Source organism: Dasypus novemcinctus, chromosome 3 (genome assembly GCF_030445035.2).
Source record: "Dasypus novemcinctus isolate mDasNov1 chromosome 3, mDasNov1.1.hap2, whole genome shotgun sequence".
NCBI classification, from domain to species: Eukaryota; Metazoa; Chordata; class Mammalia; order Cingulata; family Dasypodidae; genus Dasypus; species Dasypus novemcinctus.
In genome coordinates this window covers 68,471,187-68,482,879 of record NC_080675.1, presented here as the reverse complement: position 1 = coordinate 68,482,879, position 11,693 = coordinate 68,471,187, and the positions used below count along the sequence as shown (strand labels likewise).

General features: G+C 35.5%; 1 non-coding gene across 1 annotated transcript; it reads left to right on the top strand.

Moving 5' to 3' along the window:
- The first annotated feature begins 878 nt into the window (after positions 1–878).
- On the top strand, positions 879–1,042 carry LOC111761901 (U1 spliceosomal RNA). The gene has a single exon (XR_002795136.1). It is a non-coding gene; the product is annotated as a U1 spliceosomal RNA (small nuclear RNA).
- Positions 1,043–11,693: the final 10,651 nt, after the last annotated feature.

The following is an 11,693-nucleotide window of genomic DNA, read 5'->3' as shown; positions in this document are numbered from 1 at the left end:
AATAAAAAAACAAATTGAAAAATGGGCAAAGGATTTGAATAGACATTTCTCCAAAGAAGATATACAAAAAGATATTTCATGGACATGAAATAAGCACATGGAAAGATGCTCAATATCATTAATCATTAGGAAATGTACTTCAAAACCACAATGAGATAACCTCTTCATATCCACTAGGATGGCTGCAATCTAAAAGACAGCCTATAACAAGTTTTGGTGAGGAGGTGAAGAAACTGGTATCTTCATACATTGCTGATGGGAACAGTTTGCTGGTTTCTCAAAATATTAAACAGAATTACCATAGTACCCAACAATAATCCAAAAATTCAATTCTTTTGGTATCTACCAGGAAAAATGAAAACACATGTCCACACAAAGATTTGTATGCAGATGATCACTGCAACATTATTCACAATAGCCAAAAAGTAGAAACAACTCAAATATCCATCCAACTGGTGAATGGGGAAAAAATGTAGTGTACTCATATAATGGAACACTCTTTGACAATAAAAAGAATGAAATATGGATACACAATACAACAAAAAAAGGACCTCGAAAATAGTAAGCTCAATGAAATAAGTAGATGCAAAATATCATATTTTTTACTTCCTTTATATGAACCGTACAGAAAAGGCAAATCTATGTTCAAAGAAAGTAGATCAGTAGTTGATGGAGGAGGGAATGAGAAGTGACTATAAATGAATACAGTGCTTCTTTTGGAGTGATGCAAATGTTCCAAAATAATATTGTGGAGATGATTGCATAACACTGTAAGTTTACTAAAAGCATCAAGTTGTACACTTAACATGGATTAATTTATGATATGTAAATTATACTTCGATAAAGCTGTTAATAAAATGTAAAAAACAGTGAGACAATTACTTATCCGGCAGGGGAGATACCATGCTCTTGAAGGTGGTTTTCCCAGAGTGAGGCTGATCCATTGTACTGGGGATCTGCTGACCCCTGTGACTTCCCCACATGGGGGAAACTCAACTGCATAATTTGTGTTGGTGGGAGGCTGTGTGCGTGCTTTTCCCCGAAAAAAGAAAAGAAAAGAAAAGAAAAGAAAAGAAAAGAAAGAAAGAAAGAAAGAAAGAAAGAAAGAAAGAAAGAAAGAAAGAAAGAAAGAAAGAAAGAAAGAAAGAAAGAAAGAAAGAAAGAAAGAAAGAAAGAGAGAAAAATAAGGCTAAAATACGTATGCCAACAGATATGGAAGATCTCTCCCAAATTGGCAATAGGCATCAGAAAATTAAAAACTATCCAAAATGGTGTGGTGGACTTTATTTAGAGTCATTCTCTTGTAATACTTTCTGGAAACTAGTATCAACTTCTGTGAAAATAGACCCTTCTGTAAGTTTTTTCCTGAAGGTTTTATTTTTTAAAAACTTGAATTTGAACTGGAAACTAAAGATCTGAACTATCTCCTAAATGACAAATTCATTTTTGGGTTGTAATTCAAGCCAGGTAGCTTTGCATTTCCTTCCCTATATATAAAATGACTCTTTAATTCTTATTCAATACCTTTGCAGATGTTACCTATTCTTATGTGGTCTTCACACATCTATGTCACAATAGGTATGATTTACATACCTGCAGTGGTTTGAAGCTGTTATGTACCCCAGAAAAAGAAACCTGTTCTTAATCCTCTCCTGTGGGTGTGAACTCTTTGTGAGTAGAACCTTTTGATGAGGACATGTCAGGATAGATCTTAATCCTATTACTGGAGTCCTTTATAAGAGAATGAATTCAGACATGAGAGAACAAGAAGCTGACCTATATATCACTACCAATCATTTTTTATTTATAGTGGTTTTTGTCTGTTTCTAGAATGTTTGGGGATGGTCTTGCAGAAATAGCGACAAATTAACTATGGTAATATGACATAGATGTTCCTAAATTTTGTCAACCCTCTTTTGGGTTTTAACCAAACCCAAGCTTAACTTAGTAAGAATGTATATTAGGTAAAAGTGATGATCAAGGATTATTTTAATTCTCCTGATAATATTGAGATCTCAAAAAAACTTTTTTTTCTTTGTGAAATGTTTGCAGTTCAGATTTTTATCCCAATAAATTTTTAAAAAGAAGATAATATTAATGAGGATCTAATAAGGGCCATATTATGATTTTTTTTTTAACTTTGAAAGAGCTTAAAGTATTTTCTCCCTTATTAAAGAGCTGTTTCTTGGACTTAATCAATTCTAGCCTATAATGATGCAAAAGGCAAGATTTCAGCTATTAACCATTCACTTGAAAAATGTTGGAGGAAAAAAATATAACACTCTACATTATCTCTTAGTCAAGGAGCACATTAGAAGCAGCTTCTAAAGCAGGCCTCCTATAAAATTTTCTACCATTATTTTCTTATCCAAGGCAAAACTTGAACAGATGCTCTAGGGACAGGGACAGGTCATTCACATGCTCAAGTAGGTATCTGCTTTATTGCTTCAATAATTTGCTCAGATCCACGTTCTTTGTGATTATATTTTTGTTCTGAAGGTGCTTTCTGTAAAAATGAAGTTAACAGGCCAACAGGGTGTAATCTATGTATTCTTAGCCAATGCCAGTCAAGAATGATAACATTCAATTAACTCCTTATGGAAAAACAAAACAAAACATGATCACCTCTAGCCAGTCTTTAATGAGAAATATAGAAAAGGAAGGACTGACATACAAAATAAAAATAAATATTTTTAATGACCAAGATTTCACAAAGTGAGGAAAAGTTATTCAAGGTCACATACCCAGTGAGTGTCAGGTTAGGGAGTAGAACATAGGTCTGGCTGATTCCTGAGACTACAAAAACTTCTCTGAGAGTGTAGCTATGACTACCCAAAGACCTAGCAATTTAGGTAAAATAGAAGTTTAAAAATGTCAAAACAGTTTCCATTCCTCAAAACAACAAAGTGAACAGAGATAGAGAAGTCCAAACTAAATTTACATATTTACATAGCCCTTTTATCCCTGAGAAAATAGATGATTTGCAACAAAGCATAACTCCACAATTTCATAGATGCCCAAGAAATGCAATAAGCATGATAGAGATTTTTTTCCTAGCCTGATACACAGAAAAAAAGTAGTTCCAGATCATGTTCAAGAGTTTATGGTTTTTCAATAACATCAATGACAAGAGCAAAGTAAGAACCTCTAAAAATTCTCTCTTACTTCAAAGCAATGAGAACTCTGGCAAAATTATCAGAATCAACTTTTTCATAACTCTAGAAACTAACAAAAGACTTGCAGCAATCCTGGGAGTAATCAATTTAAAAATTACTGAATCCCAATAAAAGCATCGAGGGGTGTTTTTTTTTGGTATTTTTAACTTGGCCTTTTCCCATAATCCCCTTTGCAACTCTGCATTAGCCTTGCAAACCAAAAGCCCAGCAGTTAATGGTAAAAACCAGGAGCCTGAAAGCCACTGGAGGGGAGTGAATGTAGAGGGCAGAACACAGCTGGAACTCTTTCAATGCCCTGTTCCCAAATAAAGTCATGATTGTATCCATCCAGTGGTTCTCTGCAATCCCTACTCATAAAGCTGTATTTCTTTGACCTGACTTGGAATTTGCCCTGTGAATAGTCTTTTCCCCAGGAGTATTTATCGAAACTATTTAGAGGCAATTGTTCAACTTCATGGCTGCGTGAAGCACAGGATACTAAACTATTGTATATCTAAACAGTAGAATGTTATTCAGGCTAAACAAAAAGCTTAAAAGGAAAAAACATGGGAAATGAGTTGTTCATGGGAGACTTGAAAAGTTCTGACATATTCCTAGTAAAATAGAAGGGCACATTTACTCAGAGTGGTGTGCATGTCATGGATGTTGGCATGTTCAGGAAAGACCTGAGAAGGCCCTAAACTCTCATCTCTGGTTACCCAGCTTTGCAGTCAGGAAATGTAGGTTAGGGCTGAGTTGTGAAATTCTTGGCTAAGTGTTGAAAGCATGCCCAAACATGCACACAGATACCCTTGGCAAATTTTGGCTGACTTAATGGATGCAGGCATCTAAATAACTCTCTGACCCTGAGATAGCCAAGTAAAGACTTCCTTGACAAACACCCCCAAAAATACAGACTTTACAGAATTACTTCAGAAAAGTCACGAAATAACAAACAGCAGCAACAATGAAACCTTGGGAGAGGGAGAAATCTGATTTCCAAAATTGCCACATCATATTATTTTAAATGCTCAATTTTCAACAAAAACTAATGGTACATAAAAATAAAACAAAATATGGCCCATCTATACAGTGGACTTATAGACAAAGACTTTTTTAATTTAATTTAATTTTTTAATATTCATGACCTGGATTTTTTTTCTACCCCCTTCCCCCCCTTCCCTGCCCCCCCCCCCACGTTGTCTGTTCTCTGTGTCCTTTTGCTGTGTTCTTCTGTGTCTGTTGTATTCTCATTAGGTGACTCCAGGAACCCATCCTGGGACCTTCCAGAGTGGGAGAGAGGCAATCATTCTCTTACATCACCTCAGCTCCCTAGTTTCTTGCATCTCATATTGCCTCTTCTCTGTGTCTCTTTTTGTTGCATCATCTTGCTGCATCTTCTCTCTGTGTGGGCAGCACCACTTTTGGGGAGGCTGCATCCTGCACTGAGCAGCTCTCCTTGTGTGGGGAGCACTCCTTGCATGGGGGATCTCCTATCTGGGGGGCACCCCTGTGCAGGGGAGCATTCCTTGCATACAATAGTACTCCACATGGGCGAGCTCACCACACAGGCCAGGAGACCCTGGATACCGAACCCTGGACCTCCTATATGGTAGGCTGAAGCTCTATCCATTGAGCCATATCCACTTCCCTAGACAAAAACTTTAAACCAGATATTTTAAATATTTTCAATGAACTGAAAAGAAATCATGCTTAAAAACCTAAAGAAAAGTATAAGAAAAATGTCTCATCAAAAAAATAACAATAAAAAGATCTCTTCTTTACAGAGATTTTTTTTTTTTTTTAAAGAACCAAATAGAAATTCTGGAGCTGAAAACTACTATAATTAAAATAAAAGAAATTACAAGAACATCTCTATAGCAAATGTGCATGGGCAGAAGAATCAGCAAACTTGAAGAGAAGTACCATCTGAGGAACAGAAAAATGAAAGAATGAAGAAAAATGAAAGAGCCTCAGAGATCTGTAGGACCATCAAGCCATCAAGCATACCAACATATGCATAATGGGAGCTCCAGAAGAAGAGGAGCTTTAGAAAAAGCAAAAAGAATATTAGAAGAAATGATGACTGAAAACTTCTCAAATTGATGAAAACTTGCTATAAAGCTACAGTACTAATGACAGTGTAGTATTAGTATAAGGATAAACATGTAAATCAATGGAATAGAATTAAGTGCCCAGAAATTACATGTATGATCAACCAATTTTTTAGAAGACTATCAAGACAATTTGACAGATACAGAACAGTTTTTTCAACAAATGGTACTGGGACAACTGGACAGCCATACAGAAAAGAATGAAGCTGAACCCTTCTTCACACAAGACTAATTCTAAATGGATCAAATACCTACATGTAAGAGTTAAAATAAAACTCTTAGAATAAAACATAGGAATAAATCTTTGTGACCTTCAGCTAGGCAATATTTTCTTAGATATGATAGCAAAAGCACAAACAACCAAAGAAAAGAATAGGTAAATTGGACTTCGTCAAAATTAAAAACATTAGTGGTTAAAATGACAGTACCAATAATAACGTGAAAAGACAGCCGAAAGAATTGGAAAAATATTCACCAATCATACATCTGTAAGAGCATACTAAATATACAAAGAATTATTACAATTCAACAGTACAAAGACAAATAATCAAATTTTTAAATGGGCAATGGATTCAGAAAAGACATTACTCCAAAGAAAAATATGCAAATTGCAAAAAAAATAAGAAAATGAAAAGATACTCAGTATCATTAATAATTAAGAAAAAGCAAAGCCACAATGAGATATCACTTTACATCCACTTGGATAAATATAGTAAAAAAGACAGACTATAATAAGTCCTAGTAAGGATGTGGAGAAATTGGAGCTTTCATACATTACTTATGGGAATGTAAAATGGTGCAGCCTCTTGGAAAAACAGTTTGGCAGTTCCTCAAAAAGTCAAACACAGGACTACCATATGACTCAGCAATTCCACTCCTAGGTATATGTTCAAGAAAAATGAAAACATACGTCCACAAAAAACTTCATAACACTATTCATAATTGCTCAAAGTAGAAATAACCCAAATGTCCATCAATTGATGAATAGATTAATGTGATATATACATACAATGGAATATTATCCAGTTATAAAAAGAATGAAATGCTGATTCACACTACAGCATGAAAGAACCTTGGAATCATTACGTTGAGTAAAATAAGCAAAACTGAAAAGGAAAAATATTGCATGATTCCACTTATTTGAAATATCTAGAACAAGTAAATTCATAGAAAGATTAGAGGTTAACAGGCGTGGGGCAAGGGAGGAAAGGGAGTGACTGCTAATGGGTATGAACAGGGTTCCTTCTGGTGGTAATGAAAATTCTTAAACTGGATATTGATGATGGTTATACAACCCTGTGTATACCAAAACCACTAAACTGTACATTTTTTAAAGAAGAGAGATTCTAGTTTTTTTGAAAGAAAGAAATACAGATACTTATGCATTTGCTATTTAATTATAATTCAAGTAGGGCAGTTTAACCACTAAATTCAACACAAAAAAACAATGTATTAGTATTAGAAAAAGAGAATAAAGTAGGGAAGGGGAAAATGAAAAAGGAAGTTAGAGAAAGGTAGAAAAGAACAAGAAAAAAATTTTAATAGGAGAAAGGAAAATGAAAGTAGACATGGGCCCACACATACAATTTTAGGTTAAAATATAAACCTCTAAAATTCTCTCAATTCTACTTTAGTTATGTCTCCCTACTACACCACCCCTACTTTAACTACCTCAGCCTTCTTTTTTGTCTCAGATTTTCTTCTCACATAAGCATGTGAATCTGCAGTTAAATCCTCATGTTATGATCTCCAATTCACTTAACTTGTGGGGATCAAGATAAATTATTACCTATTAAGCAAAACAGTTCTCTGGAAAGAAACCTGATTTAAAAGTCAAAAACTTGGGTTCAATTCAATTCATCTATTTTCCCAATCTCATATGCTGTCAAGTTGAAGCTCTGAGAATAGTGCCTCTAGTTGAAAACTTTGAATTTCTCATCATATGAGTAGTAATTGATTTAAAGATCTAATAAGAGGCATTGAGAATTCAAAATACCATCTACAGTTCATGTCAAGATGTGCCAACTGCAAAATGCTTAAAATCAATACAACCTTTGAAGTGAAACTGCAGGCGACTAAATAAACTTCAAGAGATCCCCATAGCAGTTGTGCATAGGTGATAAATATTTGGTCACAAATTTACTGTCATATTTGACACAAAATAAAAGATATGAATCACTTCTCCTTAATATTAATGGATTTTAACTAATTTCCTATGAAAAATAATGGATACTTGATCTGTGCAGATATCTTCATTGACTACCTCCAATTTCACTGTTTACTCCTAAGCATGCTCTCAAAGACTGGAAGGTAATGTGAGGGATAAATCACCCCTCTAAATATTTTTTGAATATTTCCCTATATACGTTCAATAATTTAAGATCTTCATACTACTTTTGTTAATTCTATAGAAACCATTTGGTGTTACAAATAAAGAAATAAAGAAATAAAAAACAGTAGAGAAAAGAATATGATGAAAATGAACAACTGGACAGATAATCCAGATCTTACTTTCCTTTGTAATTTTTCATCCCTATCATTCTTATCACTCACTATTCACATTTCCAGAGCACCTGTTCTGCACAAGACACTGGCTGGCTTTGGGATTCAAATAAAAGAACTTAAATTTCCTCATTGGAGAGAGAGTATAAGTGTCTCAAAAGCAAATTCACAGCATATACTATAGCTATTAAAGAATTTCAATGGAAGAGTAGATTATGATCTGGGGCAGTGGAGTATTTCATGAAAGACGTAAAACATGGAGGTTAAGACTTAGATAAATGGAGAAAACTTAATGAATTCCAAATTGGGTGAATGACATGAGCAAAGGAAAGACTGCGTGTGGCATATGCAGAAAAGACAATGCTTAATCTAGTGTGTTTATGGCTGAGATTTCATACAATGGCGGTTAAGAGCATAATCTTTGAAGACACACATATCTGGTTTGAGTTCAGCTCAGTCACTTCCTGCTTTTGCCATCTTAGGTGATTTCTAGATTTCTAAGCTTGATAAGATAACTTCCTTTTCTTTATTTGCACCCAAGTAGGTGGATATTAAACTAGATCACTTTGCAAAATGTGGGCATAAAGCAAGTTCTCATAAATATTAGCTGTTCCTATTTTAGAGATGAAGTTTAACCCGAGATTGGAGATATGGTTAAGAGGCTTACTACAGATGATCTATAGATCAAATTTCCCTGTAATTGTGAGTAAATTGACTGTGAATACACTCTACATTTACATAAGTCCTTCATTCCACTGTGTAAATAATTAGCCACTATAGCCTCATGATTCCATACCTGGTAATAAAATATACAGATTTCTAGACCCAAACACAGACTTACTGAATCAGATTGTACTGGGCTGAGGTATGAGAAATGTATTTTTGTTTAAATAATTCTGATGAACAACCAGGTTTGTAAACTACTACCTCAGACCACAGAGCCCAAGAAAGATGTAGCCAAAACATGGGCATAAAGAAAATAGATAGGGAAAGCTTTAAATTATATCAACCACAGATAATTTGTTTGTTTTACCAAATTTATGAATATGTGGCAGAAACAATCCCTCCCACATTCACACCCTGGATCTTAACATCACAGGAAATTGCACAAATTCTAAAATCAATTCAAACACCTCCATCTCTGATAACAACCTCCTCCTTTTCCAGGGGGTGCATGTTCACCTGCTATGACTGCAAATGGACTCAAAGGGAACCTCTGGTTCTTAGACCCTTTTACTTCCTCCCAAACCATCAGTCCCTTTTCTTTACTTCTTGGAGTCTGCAGTGCTTCATTTCAGCAGTACTCCTTCATTTCAGCAGCACTCCTTCAAATATACCTTCATCCCTTTGTCTTTCCATTATATGTAACTGACAATTCCAACCTTAAGTGGACCCCACGTCCGTTTCTCTATACCTGCACTACAGCAGCCAAGAACTTCTGGAAAAGGCACACAATGTCCAAATGCTCCCTCTCAACTTTTGATCCTCCTCATTGACACTTTTTTAAGTGTCCAGCATTCTTTATTTTGTATTACACACAAACAACACCAAAATACCTTACATTAATTCCAAGGCAGCATTTCAGATATAGGGAGTTTTCATTAGATTGACAAAGTTAAGGCCAAAAAGATAAAGTGGACATAGCTACTTTATTTTCAGTACCTGCCTTTAAACAGACTGATGAACACTAATTGAAGCACAGGTGAGTCTTGCTCTGTTCTATGAAGACAGTGAAGAGATAGCTCTAGTATTTAAATATATTCACAAAAACAGCTTTAGAAATTTAAATATTAAATCAATCTTCTATAGGTTGTGAGTTGACATTCACCATCTTTGTGAAAAGTTTGAACATTAGTAATTCAACCTTGCCTCAAATTCAATTATATCTTTAGAGGGAGATATATTGATAGCTCTTGCTGAACCAGAATTACTTACAAAATTCAAAAAACTTGATCATATTCATTTAACTATAAGCAAATCTTATTTAACTAAGGACTGTCCAACAAAAATATCCTTTCAATAATTCATGATTTATGAGATCAATTTAAATATGGTACATGTAAAAGAAGTCACATGATTCTGAAGATTATATATGATTGTTTTGTAAACTCACAACTTCTCTAATGAAAAATATATATTAAATAAATAAAATAAATACCAAAAAAGTCACAATACATTTCTGTTTTATAATAAATAACACAGTGGCCAACTATTATTCATTAGTAGCTTTTTAAAGATAAGCTAACAAATCTGCCCTTTCTCCCTTCTTCTTAATGCCAGCAAAGATCTTTTTGTTGTTGTTTGTTTTTCAGGAGGTACCACAGATTGAACCTGAGACTCCGTGCATGGAAAGCAGACACTCAAACTAATATGGCCTGTGCATAAATTCAAAATTGTTTCCAAGTGTACCTAGTCTCTAGAAATCTAACTAAGTAATATAGACCCTACAGTCTTTGAATGTTCAGAAAGGATGTAAGACTGAATGTATATTCAAGGTTGCATCCAGAGGAAATGTGGAGGATATGCTAAATCCAAGGTGGCTTGGAATGTGGGGAATATGTGTTAAATCAAGCTGACCTGGAGGAAATAACCTATCTAATACTCAGATAAAACACTTGAAGAAACTAACAAAAAGGCTTTTTGCATACAAACACCGTTTGTCTCCCTACTCTTATTTCCTCTGTATAAAAGGAACCGAAAAATTCTATTTGGGGCTCGGTTTTTATTAGGACAGGAGTCCACCGAGTCCAGCCAGTCCAAATAAATCAACTTCCTTCTCAGAGTTCTCGTGTCCTGGCCTTCGATACCGCGTACACCCGACTTCTCTACAACAAAACCACTGAGCTACACCCACTCCACCAAAGATCATTTTTGTTCCAGGAATGTACCTCTTGGGATTCTTCAAATACTCCATCAGTATCTCCTCTCCCTAAGTGATACCTTTGTTCTCATTTGCATCTGTGTAAAAGAATCCAGGCACCTGAAATGTCTTCCACCCAAACAGATTATGCAGATTTGGCCCAGTCTGGTACTTGCCTCCTTTTCAATGGTGTGACACTGGGCACACTTCTGAACAAAAATCGTGTTCTTCTCAATATCACCCATGTTGAATTTGCTCCCTCATGGTGCCCAACACAAAGGTCATAGCTCTGAAGCCAGATGTCCCACTCTCTCCTCTTTATTAACACTTTAGCATGTGTAAGTATCTCCCACATGAGAAAACAAACAAAAATCCCTCAACCCCTCCTATTTCAGGTAGCACTTTATCTTTTTCCTCCATTTGTACCCAAACTTCTTTTTAAAGAACTCTATACTCACTGATAAAAGAAAAACTTTTCATGCAATTTAGGATCTCACTGCTTTATTGAGAAATTCATACATCAGGCATCCCAACCAGAAAGTAGAAGGGAACTTAATGGAGGGAGTGGAAAAGGAGCAAGAGTGGAACTGTTCTGATTGGCTGACATTATGCTTACAGTCTACATTGGGGGGAGGGGGTGTTTACAAAGTGAGCAGCATTGATTAGTATGGCATGCTTGTCCATTCTGACAAGCTATTTCAACTAGACTGAAATTAGTTTTTAAGATCAGATATAGCTTATCAGATGTGTTCTGCTTCCTTGAAAAACCCTTGCGGGTCAATTGTTTTTGTCTGCTGCATAAGTCCTCAGAAAGGGGTCTTGTCTGGGCAAAACTCAAAGTATGAGGCCATTTTTTTAATTGACTTTTTTTAAAAAATGATAAATAGATCACACAAAATGTTACATTAAAAAACATAAGAAGGGAAGGGGCTGTGGCTCAATCAGTTGGGCTCCCACCCTGGGTTCACGTCCCAGGGCCTCCTTGTGAAGGCAAGGCTTACCCGCAAGCACCATGGAGTGCCGCCTGGCCTGCAAGTGCCACGGAGTGCCACTGGCCCACTA